This window comes from Acipenser ruthenus, chromosome 1 (genome assembly GCF_902713425.1).
Source record: "Acipenser ruthenus chromosome 1, fAciRut3.2 maternal haplotype, whole genome shotgun sequence".
NCBI lineage: Eukaryota > Metazoa > Chordata > Actinopteri > Acipenseriformes > Acipenseridae > Acipenser > Acipenser ruthenus.
The window spans coordinates 68,842,777-68,860,151 of record NC_081189.1 but is presented as its reverse complement, the minus strand read 5'-3'; the positions used below and the strand labels follow the sequence as shown (position 1 = coordinate 68,860,151).

General features: G+C 37.3%; 1 protein-coding gene across 3 annotated transcripts in view; it reads left to right on the top strand.

The window, feature by feature from the left end:
* LOC117420975 (uncharacterized) overlaps positions 1–16,400 on the top strand; it is a 58,511-nt gene extending 42,111 nt beyond the window's left edge. For 2 of the 3 annotated variants that reach the window (XM_059028435.1, XM_059028428.1), the window contains exon 9: positions 14,613–16,400. The gene's annotated coding sequence lies outside the window, so the exon portion shown is untranslated. The remainder of the gene's footprint in view (positions 1–14,612) is intronic. The other variant, XR_009329326.1, reaches the window with a different exon arrangement.
* Positions 16,401–17,375: the final 975 nt, after the last annotated feature.

Below are 17,375 nucleotides of genomic sequence, written 5' to 3'. Positions count from 1 at the left end.
CCTCACACCTTCTTTATTTCACTCTATTTTTACAAGAGAGAGCTCAGCCATGAAGAGGGGGAACCTGATAGTGACGAGTGTGGACATTGTCATATTTTAGAATCACCCTGAAGCCAGAAAGTAAAGTTCTGTCTTTTTTTTGCTCCTAAGCTCCAATGACTGCTGTTTTAAACATTAGGACCCTCCGAAGTGGCTGGTCCTGGCTGGTATGCTCACCCTTATATGTAAGAACATAAGAAAGTTTACAAACGAGAGAAGGCCATTTGGCCCATCTTGCTCATTTGGCTGTTTGTAGCTTATTGATCCCAGAATCTCATCAAGCAGCTTCTTGAAGGATCCCAGGGTGTCAGCTTCAACATCATTACTGGGGTGTTGGTTCCATACCCTCACAATTCTCTGTGTAAAAAAGTGCCTCCTATTTTCTGTTCTGAATGCCCCTTTATCTAATCTTCATTTGTGACCCCTGGTCCTTGTTTCTTTTTTCAGGTCAAAAAAGTCACCTGGGCTGACATTGTCTATACCTTTTAGGATTTTGAATGCTTGAATCAGATCACCGCGTAGTCTTCTTTGTTCAAGACTGAATAGATTCAATTCTTGTAGCCTGTCTGCATACGACATGTAGTTTAGCACACAGAGGGGAAGCTGGCCTTCCTGCCTAAAATTAAAGAAAAAAACCAACCACTCTGCCACTGTCTGTGGAAGGTTTTTTTTTTTTTTCTTTCTCTCAGCCTCTCTCTGTCCCTCACAGTCTCTCAGCAACCCTTCAAGTTCAAGTCTGTAGTGATGTGCAGTTTACGAACGATTCGTTCTTTTTGAACGACTCATTACGAAGAATCATGGGAATCGGATCAGACTCCCGTCTGAATCGGTTCTTTTGATTCACCCAAAGAACAAATTGCGTGACACACGGGAGTCGAGTTACTAGCCTATCAAAACTCATGAAATGATTCAGAAACGCTCGAGTCCGGCTGATTCATTGTAACAAGGAAACCGGGTTGTCTATCAGCCGTATGTGTCATGTTGTCGTGTGCAACGGCTTTGCTTCAGATAATGTTTTTAATAATGTTAACTGGTAATAATGTTTACCAGATAGTTGATCTAGTGCAGTAAATCTAAGTATATTATACATCTTGCTGTAAAGCCCATAACAAAAAAATGAGTGATATCATGCTTAAAGTTTTTTTTTGTCAAGGTGACTGAGAGAGAGGTTTATTTAGTGCTTATGTAATATTGAATTGTACTTATAAAAAATAAATTCAAAATCTGATATGTCGTGTGACTATTGTGGTTGTTAAGTTTTTCCATACTGGTGGTGACAGAAATTAAATTTGAATGCCAGTAATGGGTTTGTTGCAAATCAGTATAATGGATGGCAGCGTTGTGCTTTGGCAACATGTAACTTCTCGTAGCAGTGTTGTGTGGTCGGGAGGGATGGATGGATCTGTCAAATCAAATAGAGCCTCTCGCTTACAACCCTGTATGAAGAAGACGTAAATAGTTCAATTGACATATTATTTATTTATTTATAATAAAAAATAACAGCAGATCAGTTTTGTAAGGTTGCAGGCTATTAAATTGACTGCAGTTATACTGTTGGCTAAACAATGTTAAATACTTCATACTCTTATGTTTTCTCCAGGATTCTTACTAAAATGTAATATTTTTTGTCAAACTATATTTCATTTCATGGTTAAGAACTCAGACAACCAACTATAAATTCTATCTTTGCTATTTCCCGTTAGTGATGTGCAGTTCATGAATGATTTGTTCTTTTCAGTTCAAATAAACCTTTTGTAACCAAGTGATTCGTTCTACATTGATTGGTTTCGTTTCATTGAATCAGTGAATCAAATGAACAAATCTTTTGAATTGGCTCACCAAACTGAACTGAATCAAATGAATCGAGTCGTAAAAAGAATCGAACTGCCCACCACTACAAGTCTCCCGCCTCTGAGGCATGTTCCCCTTATATATAGCCTCGGGGGGCCCTGCCCAGCACCCGGATCAACCAGTCAGATCCATTCCCCGCGACCCTCCAGCTCCCGCCGTTTCTGGAGAGTGGCGAAGAATGATTCCAATTGGTGTATCCCTCGGCAGCAGGCGACAACCCTCCCCCACACACACACGCACACATTCACATGTTCTCCCCCTTCCCTCACTCGAACGGCGTGCCCTGTACCCTCACAATACATGTAACACTTAACGAGACATGACAAACACAGACAAACAAAGTGTCCAGCAAGATGCCGTCGCCTGGGTTGTTACAATACGTTGTACTCTCCCAGTGTTAAAATTAGAGGGTAAGTTACTCCCAGACCCAAACTGACTTCACAACAGCACACAAACTGTCAGTTAATGAAAATGAAGACCAGATTTCAAAATGTTACGGATGAAAACAGAGACGTGCTCGTTGAAAATCAGGAAAATGCTGCCACAAGAAAAAATACCTTGAGTGATAACAATTTGCTAAAACTTTCAGTAAAAACATAACTGGAAGAAGATGGAGAAAACAGCAACATTTATAAAATACCAGTACAGCAACTTGACAACATTACGGTATACTGGGAAGCAAAGACAGGTCTTTAACACGACACAAGTATGAAAGTCCAGTTTACTACGGTAACCAAATGGACTTCACAAAAACAAAAGAAAGTTTAGTGGCAAAACAAAAGCATTCCAAAAAACAAGGGAAGGGAAATGGCCATATGTGCTACTTTTTCAAGCTATTGTAAAAGTGCTAGAACTAATTCTAACAACTAAAGTACATCAAAGTGTGCAATAAAAAGCATGTAATTGTATCTCAGGCTTCTGGTGACATGGATGGAGTTTATTCCTTATATTATTATTATTATTATTATTATTATTATTATTATTATTATTATTCAGTGTTGTCACGTGTAACAAAAAAAGTCTGTATTTCAAATAGGTTTATTTGTTGTTGTTGTGGACTATTTGGCTGTCACTGTATTTGCTGTTGTGTCTCGATGGCAGTGTACTGTGTTTATGCAGCACTCTGATTGGCTGAAACACTTTACAACATGGTGATGCTGAGTCGTTGCTGGCATGAGATGGGATGTTTGTGTGGTCAGTTGTGCGTACCATGTGAAAGATTTCTGTGGGCGCGCCTGGTCTGAATAACTAATTATTTGCAGTTATTTTGTAATGAATTTTCTAGTTCACAGACTCAAAATGATTTCCAATGAAACGTCGTAGGCATAACAGCTAATCCCCTTGAAACCATATACATTTGTGGCCATTATTTTAAAGTATAACCACCAAAAAATGTCAGTTTTAAGTACAAGGTTTGGAATGCTAAACACCTCAAGTTTCTGTATCAATACCAGTTAGGCTTCATGAAAAGCATTATGTTTTTTTCCCCTCCTTTCCCCTGAGGTACAGCTATGTTCCTTTCACACCCCCTGCTCACCGCTGAGTAAGGGCTCCTAAACTATCCGTGTGTGTTGGGGGTCCTGAGCTGCAGCTGAGGACAGTTTGTCCAGTTGGTTTTCACCCTGTGAGGTCAGCGGGTGTTGATGCCAGTTGGATACACAGGGAGAGTGACATTTGATAGAGTGACATCTGTGCATCACCTTTCTGATTGTGGATTGTCTGTGCTGGGAAGTAGTCTTCATTTTTAGGGACTTTTATTGTTTGAGGTTTGTGGCATAAATCCAGCTCGACTAGGTAATTATTATTATTATTATTTATTTCTTAACAGACACCCTTATCCAGGGTGACTTACAATTGTGTTACAAGATATCACATTATTTTTTACATACAATTACCCATTTATACAGCTGGGTTTTTACTGGAGCAATCTAGGTAAAGTACCTTGCTCAAGGGTACAGCAGCAGTGTCCCCCACCTGGGATTGAACCCACGACCCTCCGGTCAAGAGTCCAGAGCCCTAACCACTACTCCACACTGCTGCCCGTCCATTATAAGATTGCATACCCTCAACCGTGCAGTTGTACTGGTAAACAGATGAAATCTGTATCACAATGGAAATAGATACAACTTTCTGTACTTACGGTCAATTCCCACCACCTCTTCCAACCCCAGTGGGCTACTACTGTACCTGTGCTGGACAAGCTTCTGCTGAGCACACAACATGTTTATTTTCTATAACCACACAGAAACCAGGACAGCTTTGCATCACCTGGTAACGTGTGCACATTTTCTTGATTATTCCACACATACAGTACACATAAGATATAATGTACATGCTTACATACGTACTGAGAGAAGGGAAACATTCACACATTTTTAAGGACATCATTGTAGAACTTCTACTTTACCTGTGATCAGCAGTTCATATAGTTGGTTGATCTGGAAAAATTGGGTTTGCAAAAATCTTTTGTCTTGCTTTATTCAGTAAGCCAACCATGTGCGCCTGTCATCTAGGACTCATAAATATTTTCCATACAGTTTCTAAGATGATGAATTACATAGTAAGTTAATTGGGACTGTTTCATATTGTCTTGTAAAACCCAGAGAGACACAAGGCCTCATTCACTAAACAGCGGTAACGTGTTTTGCACGTAGTAAGCCCCTTTACTGTGTGCTTTGTTCAGCTGATGTATTCACTAACTAGTGGCAGGCAACCTAGCACGTGAAAAAAAGCATGTGGAAAAAGTACTGTATTCGAGTCATGTAAATATAGTGAATAATGTTAATGGGTGGAAATGTATGCAAATTATGTCACAAAATACCATGAAGGAGGTATTTGATATACAAACCACATGCATTTAAGGGTGCTGACTTTACTAGGTGCCTCAGCGTGTGCTAAAAGTACCACTTATGAAACCAGGCGGTGTCACAGAACCAGGAGAAGAGTGCAAATGAGAGCAGAAGAGCTGCACTGGAGGGTCAGGGGGAGTATATCAGACCAGGCGGATGTTACTAGGGCTGTGTGAGTAGGAGGTAATAACTAGATACAGACTGAGCACAAAGATCATACTAACCTTATATGAGGAGATCAAATCTGATCTAGAGCCACTTACAAATAGGAGTCATGCATTGCCAGGTCTAGTGACCGGGAATTACTGTATACCTATTATCCCAGAGAGACAGATGCTGTCCGTGATATAAAAGTGGCCTTTTACAAAGTGTCTGGCTTTCCAAATGTATTGGGGGCTATTGATTGCACCCACGTAGCACTGTCACCACCCCATGATACAGAACATATCTTTCGTAATAGGAAGCATTACCACTCCACTAATGTACAAATGGTGTGTGATGCAAAACTGAGGATTCTTCATGTGATAGCCAGCTATCCTGGCACAGCACGCGACTCGTACATCCTCAGACAGACCGTGATATATGAAGATTACGAGGCAGGTGTATATAGAGCTGGTTGGCTTCTTGTCATATCCAATAATTTCGGCTATGTTAATATATTTATATAGTCACCATGTATGTGTGAGATTTAAGTAGGCTATGCTTAAAATACCTTTAAAATATACAAAAGAAATTTATGGAAACTAAAGGTCCAATAAATGAATGTAGGTGCGGTCATAAATACAAGCAATCAAACGACATCACTTTTTTAATGTTAAGAAAGTGACGTTTCGCCACACACTTTTTGAAATGTAAATAGTGAACTTTTAATTGACTGAGCGAGTGCTTTGCTGACTTTTGATTAATATTATAAAATAAATCAGAGGGAGATCAAGTTGAACAAACAAATATTTTTATTTGATTTGCAGAGTTAAACATAAATGTTCCATTAACAATTACTTTCACCGCTTTGACTGTTTTGCAGGACGCTGTGAGTCTTTGGGGCAAGCAAGACACCCCCTCCTACTAGGGAGTGCATTTATTTTGTCCTTAATATTTTGCCAGATTTCATTGAAGTAAATGTTCTCGCTGATTCAGCACCAAAAAGCCTTTCATAATTCCCCCCACTTCTTCTGCTAATTCATTTAGCTCCTGGTCTGTAAACTTTAGATTCCTCAATCTGTCCTCCTGGGTTGATGTCACTGTGACAGAACCATACTTACCTTTTCTTTAAAGCGCCCTTATATACTATAATAAAGTGTGTGTAAACCTCTTGCATAATTCTGCGCGATGTGTTAATCATTTAGCTTGCTTTATTTGTGTATATAATTAGCTTAGTGAACAGAGCGACTGCTGGTTCATTTTTGCGAGCGGTGTGGCTTCCCCCTGCTACGCGGTAATTCTGGTCATTTACCACCGTTTAATGAATGAGGCCCACAGTATTACAGTATGTATACAAACCACCAAATCTGAGTTCATCATCATTTATCAGACTAACATATTCTGAGTCTTTTATTTGTTTTTTTCTGTCAGAGCTTTGATGGGTGATTTTGTTTGCCACTTTATGACCTCTGTGTTTGTGTATTTAAATAGCTCAAAAAAAGCATCAGTGAACCTGTCAGCTATTTCTACGCAACAGGCCCTAGTATTTCAGCTGCTTGCCAATTGGTCTGGAGGACAAAGATAGAATGAGCACCAGGAGTTACACATTGTGTAAGATCCCTTCCCTGACAGTGCTAGCACGTATTTGATATTTGAAAGGAAGCATGAAATACTGACAAGTTCTGTTGTTGGAACTTTTAATAATTATTTATGCTTACACATGTGTATTGATTAAGCAACAATGCCTGCTGACTAAAGCTCTAGGTGACCGCAGTGGGAGTTGCAGTAGGTGATTTTGAACTACCAGGGTATATACATTTTCTGACAGGTGATTGATAGATGTATCATTTGACTAGTTATTAACCAGAAAGCAGGTTTTGTGTACACACAGTAAAATTCCTCTTGTGCAATGAAGTCCTTTCTCACCAACAGCTACAAGCCTCCTTCTGGAAACAGGACGCTCAGCTGTCTGAGGGCTGCTGTCGCCTGACACAAACATGATCACATTATTCTGATCTATCTGTCTCAGAAGCATGGGGTGGGAGTTTAGTTTAACATTTTTCATATCAACTCAGCACTTAATGATGACACTTTGGCAACCTCACAAAAATTTTATCATTATCAAAGATGTGTTCATTAAATAAAAATAAATATGGCTCCTCATTTACTCTGTTTCTTGCAATAATTAATATTTCTTAAAATTCTAGTTTAATGCATCTGGGCCCTTAGAGGTTATCCATTGCATGGTAATGTCACATGTTCTCAAACATTTTTTAGGGATTACTGATAACATTTTTAATTTACTGTTATAAATATAACTTGCCCTGCAGTAGACTAGCTTCTATCCCTGCAGGAAACTAAATAAAATGTCCAGTGGTTTTTGCTTTCAAGTACAGTGCTATAAAAAACAGCTGTAGACAAGCATAAGTCAGTTATTTTCTGTAAAGGGCATATTGTCAATAATCAATTGGCATACAATACTGGAATTTATTTAAGCCAGGCATGGACCAAAATAGTCTAATTGACACTTTTCTTTCCTATTGGATGCTCTTCTCCAAAATGTCATTGCTAGTGTGCTAGTGAGGGACCAGCCTATATATGGTATTTCTATATTGCAAATTCCATCCCAGGACTGGGTTACAGTCCAGACTGCTAAACCGATTAAATGTTTGTCTAAAGGCTGTTATAGTTTTACTACAGGTTGTAAAAGGCCAAAGGTGAAGAAAGTGCATCCAAAATGTGTGCCCATAAGCACATAATGTAAGCTCTTCGTCGTATTGAGCCATAAATTACGGGTTTATTTCTAAAGCACAAAACTTCACACAAACTACAGTAAACGTGTTTTCTAAGGCGCATCAGACAATGATAGCTGCCATACTGTATCTCATAACAGTGAAGTATTTTGTTCAACAGCATCCTATAATACAGGATTACTCCGATACAGATCAGTGGGAGAACTGCACCTGTCAGCCCCTGTGCTTCTTTACAAGCTACTGTATACCTCAACTATTATTTTGTAAGGAGTGTAAGCAGTGTTTGCCAAAAAGTCTGGATTAAAAAGAACCTTCTACAGTACATACTTGTAAGTCATTAATACCTATATGGTTTGTTAACCTTTGAAAGTGAAGGGGCTTTGAACGGACATATGGCTTTACTAAACAGGCGACTAGTGGTGTTCAAAGGTCAACAGAAACCATATAGTCCCTGTTTGTTTGTTTTGTTTTTAATCCACAATCAGTAAATCCCTAGAGGTATGCCGCATCTTTCAGCAGCCAGCTCTCTTTGTTTTGGTACTATGCTGACGAGTTAGGCATCTGCCATTGTACTCTTGCCTATAACCATATTCAGACAATTGGGAACGTAGAGTTTAACCTGGTCTTGTGTTTTCTTTGTGTTAGACAGGTTTTAGTTCTTTATAGTTGCAACTTTAATGATTTGGTCCACCAGGCTTCTGTGAAGTCCAGTAGATACATGCATGGCTGTATATATACATCAGCAACACGTTTATCAATATTTATATACATGATTAATTTGCGTGCTATTTTACAGTGTCTCTCTGAGTACTTTTACTGATGCTTACTTGTACAGTACTTCTTCCTAATACTCCTTCAGAGTCTTTGTAGTTCAAAAAGTTATTTCTTCTACAGGAACTACTACAGGAACGTCACAAAGAATATTGAGCAGTGTTGGCATAACAATATGTCACTGCAGTTCCTTCTCTTAACCACCAGATATTAATCACTGTACAAAAGAGCCAGGTTCACTTCCACGAGCTGTTAAACCCTGGTATATATTCCTTCATGTGCATTCCATTTACACCACAAACAGTAAATCTGTGTCAATGCCTGGAAATAATATTATGTGGTTAATTGTCATAGACCATCGATAAAGTTTCCATAATGGATAAAGGTTCTCTGTAGTCAGACAACTGGGAGGGACAGCTCCCATACTGTGACCCAGCACTGGACCAGTCTCATGCATAGACTATGATAAACTTAAATTGGATATACGTCATGGACTTATTATAGCTAATGCATATTACAACAAACTAAATATTCTATTTCAGTCTTATTTGGGTAAAAATCTATTAATGGTTCCTTATTAAAGTTTACTTTGTTAATAATATGTATTTCTGCCTTTCTTATGCCAAGTTTCTCTATGGTTAAGTTTTTACTATGCTTTACTGCACTCTACCATGCTTTTTGTGAAAACGTAAGGCTGTTATTATGTTTACCATATAGAGTGGGACTGACAAACAGTCAGACACAATAAGTACGCAAGGATCCACAATTGTAATCTAGTGATTTTGTCTTATGCTGCAATTCTTTTATCACAAAGCAATGTACACATACCTGTAGACATTAGTAACTAATACATGTACAGCTATGGCCAAATGTTTTGCATAACCCTATAGAATTAACTAATTGTGCTTCATAGGGTTGAATGAAACCTGCTAAATAATGTTACATTAACATATTGAATTACATACCGCTTTGTAGTTTTCCAGATACTTAACGAAAAATTGACAACAAATTTAAAATGTGACATTTTGAAATCTAACATGAAATAATTTACTACTATATGGCTTCCAGTAGACTTTTGCGATATCATTTTGTAGTTTCTTTGATTACATGATGTTAAAAAAAAAAAATCTAAATTATGTTCATATAGTTTTGGTTTTCAATTATGTCTCAATCCTAAAATTCTAGGTGATGCAAAACGTTTGGCCATAGCTGTTGGTAAGACCTTGCAATGTAGTCATTTATGGATCTCATATATTTGCTTAAAAGATATTAAAAAATATATATATATTCAAGTTGATCAAAATATAAAGGAGACAGGAGACGTTAGAGCTTTGAAGCTCTTCAGAACAATATCCCACTGTTTCAATGGGTCTCAATTAAATGCAGTCTTGCTGATGCCATCTCAAATTACTGACTGTGCCTCACTTCAAAGAGGGGAAGAATGTCTGTATGGGAGACAAGTCTATAGTGGTTAATTTATGTTACCTTGCATTGCTGCAAGTATTAGTAAGTATATTGCAAAATAAAAAAAATATATATATAAAACTGTGCCACCACTGTTTTAACTCCTATTTTATAGACAGTTAATAAAACAAACAAAAAATATATTCTTGGACATGGTTTATTACCCATTATCCACACCACAGTATTTGTTACTCCCTGCCATCTCGACCTATCCGATGTCTGCTCCACTTGTCCCTGCACATCCCTGCATTCAATCATGGAGCTACTCAGGGGTTGCAAATTGATTACGTATCTGTATTAAGCAGTTTTATTTCCTTTTTTTATATCTAATCAGTTACTGTAGTGTGCTGCATCACTTTGTTGTTTTTCTCCAGTGTGGTCTGATACTCAATATCCATTTAACTGTCTTTCCCTTTAAATTAAATTAACATTGAATCACAATAAATAGGCTGTTCTACCTTTATCATAAGTGCTAATGATATGTTTTTACATAACTTATTCAGTCACATCTATTTGGTTTTGTCAGTGTATAAGACATTAAGCTGACACGAATATTGATACTACCTTGGCTGAACGTGAATTTGCACATCCTCACCTCAAGTATTGACGCACCACACCAAACACACACAACAGCACATGTGCCTATTTAGGTGTATGTACTGTGTGGCTAAATTCTGGAATATTTTATCATTTCCCATTTGTTTAACACATATATAAAAAGGAGGGTGGGGTGCTCGTAACTTCCTCATGAACTCTTGGGCAGCAGAAGGAAATGCAAAATAAAAGATTTAAGAGGATAAATTCTGCACACCTTAACAATATAAATAATAATTGAGATAAGATTACAAATCCTTTAAAAAAAGAAAAGGGAGGTCCTGTTTTAAGAAGCAGCTTTTTTTTTTAACTGAAGTGGAAGATTGGATTGAGGTTCCTTCACCACTCCTATTAGAGCTGTGCTTGATAAACATGAATAGCAAGGTATGGGGGGGGCTAAAACACTAACAATTCATCATTCACAAACCCAAAGCAACCCAGCAAAAGAGCAGAACAGCCTGTTTGGGTTTACTACTATACTTGTTTCAGGAAGAAACCAAACGTGGAAGACTTTTTATCTAATGAATGATGTGCTCTTTAAAGTTGCGTTCCTGCTGCTCAAGAGACCCCTTTTCTGGCTGTTGTAAGACTTGTTTTCACTGTATCTGGAGTTCTGCAGTACATCAAGTGGCAGAGCTGCAATTCATCCTCAACTACTGGTTCAACCAGCCTGCTGAATTCACTAGTCTAACCAGTTTGGCAATGTCTTGTCATATAACAACTGTAACCAGTTGACCATCCATTGTACAAGGTGACAGCAGTCTGCCTTACTCCTTCCTATACTCTGTGCAACCTTTATTTATGAATTTAATGTATTTCTACCTTAAACACTTCTGAGTTTAGTTTTATTTCAAAGAGAGTGATTGTGGTCATTCATCAGCTCCAAGGAAAATCATTGTGAGCTGTTTTTAAAATAACCCCTGTCAGCAAGCACTGAGAGTCAGATTGAATGAGTGGAGAGACTGGCTGTACCGACAGGTATATCATCACTTCTCAAGTGGTTGGTCACATACGATATTCCAGATTTATTGCTAATATATATAGGCCTGGGTCCAGGGATCAGCCTATTTTGCCTTCCTGGTGCATCAGCTACACACAATGGCTGCAATGCTTGTTGACAACCATGACAACCGTCTGGACTGAGCTGAGTAGGGTACTTTTCTGGGGTCTTCAAGTGGGCACCTTCCATCCTTGGTGTTTCATCGACTAGCCCACTACACCTTAAGAGGGCTCGACAGTGATTCTGGCGTCCCAGCATCACCCCCTCTCCATCCCCCACTCAGCTAATCCTGGCTTACTTACCTTCCTTTACATTGACTTTGCTTTCTTTCTACTGTGCTTGAGATCCCCCAACCAGAATCTTTTCATCTCAACCACAGCCAGTTGCTGTTCCTCTCTACTGCTTCAGATAAGTTCTTCACTATGCGTCGCAACTCTTGACCACTTTATCTGATGTCTCTGAGAAACCGGGTTGTGGAGTGTGTCACAAATCCTCGACAACCCACCTCCACTGGGTAAACCTGGACTCTCCATCCTCGCTGTTCCACTTCAGCAGCTAGTTGAGCATACCAAAGTTTCTTCCTTTCATACGCCTCATCCACAACATCTGCCCATGGCAATGTTAACTCTACCAGGTGAACAAGGCGTGCTGATCCAGACGACAAGACAATATCAGGTTGAAGGTTAGTGGTGACAATCTCAAGTGGGAAAATAAGCCGTAGTCCAACATTTGCCAGCATTTTCCAGTCTCTAGCAGCTTTCAATTGTCCTAGACGAGTTTTGGTTTTAATACCTTTTCTTGGTGGTTGCTCCCCTGGATGGAGGAATGTTGTTCTTCGTGTGTCATATGTTGCTGGAATTGGTGGCAACCTGTTGGTCATGCTGCGCTTGTCTTCCAATGCTAAGGCCAAACACCGCAGCACCTGGTCATGACGCCAAGTAAACTATCCTTGGCTAAGACCCACCTTACATCCTGTCAAAATGTGTCTTAATGTAGCTGGTGATGAACACAAAGGATACCACGGATCCTGTAGTATATCTCTTTACCATACATTCCCACTCTGCTGAGGCAGCGTGGAACTCCTAACCATTTCCTGATGTATGAACTGATTAACACTTCCAGCTTCTCTACTGTTGTCAAGGAAACCTCGTACACAGTCATTGGCCACAGCAACCTCGGCAGTAGACCAAACTGAAAGCACCAGAGTTTAAGTTTGCCTGGTAAAGCGCTGCTGTCTATGCTCTTCAACCCTTCCACTGCTTGTTGTCTCACTTCTCCCACACGAACTGAACTATATTCTACCTACATACATATTCACATTTCTCAAAATGATCAAAGGATGTACTAGTCAGCTCCCAAACGTGTCTCTTTTGATTTTATTGTATTGTATTTTCAGTTTTAGAAGTTAGCAGTAAAAACAATTAAAAAAAATATCATAATACTATACAACAGTCAATATTATAATTTCAAATTCTGCAATTTTTTCCTGTATTTGGAAGTGAAACACACAGTTACATGTAATAAAATCAGTTTCAGTTTTTGGTTCTCAAACATGGTAGCTGATTTGCAAGCCAGAGCACAATATATATTTGGTTTTGTTGTTTTGCCTGACAGCCACCTTCATTGTTCAGATTAGTTCAAGAAAGTTTAGAGGCTTCATCAAATGCTAACAAAGTAATCCTACAGGCTATGTGTGTATGGCCAGATGTCATGCAGGGGAGAGACTTTGGGAATTTTGACAAAAAAAGAGGCAGAATATATGGTGAGACAGACCATGAAGGTCAAAAGCATAACCAATTGCCATAATGCTGTGCAATAAATAGTGTCACTAGCTGACCCAATGAACACCACAGGTATAGTGTGTGCTAGCAGATGTCATAATAAGGGGTTAAAAAGTTTATGTCCAGGGAGGCCATCAAGAGAGAAATGTAGATTTAAAAAAGAAAGGAAAAAAAACTGCGTCATGAAACCCGATTCAAATTATTTTGTATGACTGCTCATTTCTCATACTAACCTTTCTTGCACAGCTAAATATTTTGTAACCAAGCTTTCCAACAGCAATATATTTACGATGTATATAAAATATGAACAGGTGTTTGTTATCCACACTGTTTGCTATTTTGACCTGGTTATACCTCAGGTTTATTAGTTAATACTTTAAAACATCACATCAAAAGCCCTTGATTTATCAGTTTCCACAGTTGCAGATATCAAATTTCTCTATTGGCTCCATTTGTTTTCATGGTTTGAGGTTTCATTTTCTTCTGGTGCAGATCTAACTCACTACCTAGCTATTTCTACCATGTTATCTGAAAAAGGTGGAAGCCGAAAACCTGTAGCTAATTATTAAAATAGTGAGTTATCAGTTTATCGATTACTCTTTTTCTTCATTATGTGGGAATTTATACAAAAAAAAAACAACTTTACTCTGTTGAAAATTTTACAGCACTGTAATATAAAGTAATATTGCTGTATATGTTCTAATAATAAGCACCATACATTGTTTTCCATTTCTAATGTAGGAATTATTGAATGCAGATTTCACAGAGAAGGAAGGCTTTTTTATGAATGAGGTTCTTGAGGCAAAATAGTTCTAGTTGGTACAGAGTGGAACACACACAAAGAAATGAAAGCTGAGCCTGTCTTTTTTTTCTATTGGTTTTCCTTTCAGGTTTTTCTTTCTCATTGTGATTGGATTTTGTTTTTCCATTATTATCTGCCAGGTGAAAATTGTAACCAAGGCTTAAGTATCACGCACGTGATACACAGAATGAGTTATCCCTGCATAGTTCAGTTTTAGGGGATAACAAGTAAATTCATATCAAATTAACTTTAAAATGAAACCTCAGTAATCTGAAATGGGTTGCAGTAATGCCTAAGATTTATAATGTATTATTTTATACACGACAACTGATACCAACACAGCAAAGTGAGAAGCATTTTAAAAGTATAGCAGAAAGGTGCACCTTCAACTGAATTACCATTAAAGGGAATACATCCTGAATCCCAAGGAATACTGCACAGATTTATTTATGCCCAAGATTATTATGCCTCTGAAGGAAATGTTACATACACATTTAAATAAATAATTAATTATTCATCTTGCCTTTTTATATACAGTGTGTTAAATAGTTTTTTTTCTCTTTGCAGATGAAAGAAGATAAGAAAAGTCAGAAAACATGTAAGAAAGAGCATTGATACCTAGGATTCTTTTTTAAACAATGAACAATGTTAGTGGAACTTGTTTTTTTAATTTTATTTTACACAGCGTTTAACATGGAGTTTGATAAGGTCTTGTATTGCCAACTCAAGTTTTCACTTGTAAAGAGGAAGTCACATACTGATACAGGTTTTTTTCTTTTGCTATACTTTCCTAATACGGCTAAAAATCTGGTTTAAGATTTTCTTTATATTCTGTATATAATTGTTATAATCAATAACTAGTGTATTACCTATGCTGCATTGCTTCCAGTATAAACTGGATAAGTTAAATAGCAACATAGGGTACAGATCATTCACTCCCAAGAGTTTTTTTTTTTTAAATCAATAAAATTAAATACAAAGACATCACAAATAAGCTTGCAAAATCATATCACAAAAAGGGAGATTAAACCAATTAAAGACAGACACTTCTAGCTCTCTAGTATGGTAATAAATAAATAATAATGGTAACAATTATATAAAAAATAAAATATAGAGTACAGTATATGAAATACATATATAATGTTTTTTAAATAAATGTTTTGGTTTTTTTTAGAACATACCAGCACCAATATTATGTGACTTACATGGTAAGTGTATATAGTGTTTAGATAGTGGAAGATATGTGGGTAGTTTACTGCAATTAATAATATTGTTCTTTTGCTGTGGAACCTGTAACATCCACAGTTGCAGACAAGACCTATATTTTCTGTCTTATTATAATATGCCTGTCCTACCAACTATCAGTCGTCTCAGTATTTCAACCCAAACAGTTTGTGCATGGTTTATTTCACAAAACAATATCATAAGAACATAAGAACATAAGAAAGTTTACAAACGAGAGGAGGACATTTGGCCCATCTTGCTTGTTTGGTTGTTTGTAGCTTATTGATCCCAGAATCTCAACAAGCAGCTTCTTGAAGGATCCCAGGGTGTCAACTTCAGCAACATTACTGGGGAGTATAAGAACATAAGAAAGCATAAGAACATAAGAAAGATCATTTGGCCAAACATATATAAGAAAGATCATTTGGCCAAACATCTTTTAAACAGTTTATAAATCTGAAGCATTTGTGATGGAAAAGACTTTTAAAGTGGGAAAAGTGTAATTTTGGAGGAAAGGGTAATGAAAGTGATTAAAATATTGCTCTATGAAATGTGTACAGAAGTTAGCAATATGGCACAAATTTGAGGACTACTGTTCTTAAGCTCATTTTTTAACTATATTTTACTGTTCGTCAGCTACTTCTTATTTCCTTAAGTTAGTTCCTTACAATAGTACATGTTGTTAGATTATTTTTAATTAAAATAAATAAATAATTGTTGGTAGTGATAAATAAATACCTAAGCACTGTATACACAAGAGTAAGTACTGTATACACTTTGTCTTAACATAACAATTCTTTTGAATTACATCTGTGTCATTATCTTGTTTTTTCACTTTAACTAAATTATCTAAATTTAGTTAAAGTGCAAAGTTGGAATCAAACACTTATGTTGAGTATAGTATTGCTAGTACTAAAAATATGAAACAAATGTAAATACTAAGATAATCAGGTAAAGAGATTTGTTAATTATGTTCTGTTATGTAATACTGTATAATGTGTGAGAGAAACATGATAGTGTCTAGAAGGGGATATACACATTATTGTAACTGCTGTTTAAATATAGCTCAATGTGGGAATTTTGTTGTGTGTTTCTTATTATTTCTTAATGTATACAAGTTTGCTTTTGGGATTAAAGACATTTTGAAACATTAGTAATTTGTTCATTCTTGGATACAGAAGTACCAGCCAACAGATCATTTACCAGCAGGCAACTGACACAAATAATGCAACATGGAGATTTATATTTTACAGAACACTTGTTAGGAATGCCAATTGCATGACAAATTTCAAAGAAACCTCTCTATTAGGTCAGTCATGGGACCAACAAAATGTGGTCTTAATGGGAGGGTTCTCTTAGTACATAGCATAACGTTTATTTGGATTTACTACAACAGTAAGTATTTTGAAAAAATGGTTATTTTATGCAAATTACAAGAATGCTCCAACTTTTTAAGCACCCACAGATGTTCAAGCACAGTACCCATCCCTCCAGATATATGTCCAGCTTCACTCATTTGTTTAGCATAATCAGAAAACCTTTGGTGTGCTGCAATATTCAAGGCAGAACAGCTTTGTTAGGCTAGCCCTACAAAAAGCAAGCTTGTGTTTGCCAATAAGGGAGAGAAATTCAGTTAGCTTTAAATGGAATTGAATAGGAGCACATCTACGTGTCTCAGATGTGTTGCTATAACTACAAACAATAAATATTGCAATACATACTATAAATGATATGTCAATACTCTAAAATGATAGCATTTGGCACAAACTTTTTTTCAGGCAAGTTTTTGAGCAGATAATGTCATCAGGAAATCTGGTATTACAGCCTTCTTACCTAGTAATCTGGAACCAAGATCATTCTAATGAAATAAATCTTGAGATATAGAAGCTTTTGTGTTACAGCAACTCACAAGAGCTCATTTAGGCAGATTACTTGGCTTCTCCAGCAGCGTGGCCGGTTCTGTTTAATGGCAGGCACCTGCTGTCTGACATCGCTTGTTAGTTTTCAGTGAGGTGCAGGAGAACACATCCAAACGAAAGTCCTTAAAATATTGCTGAAGATGCCTCCTGTAGTGTGTGATAATAGCAGATGTGTTTATGATACAAT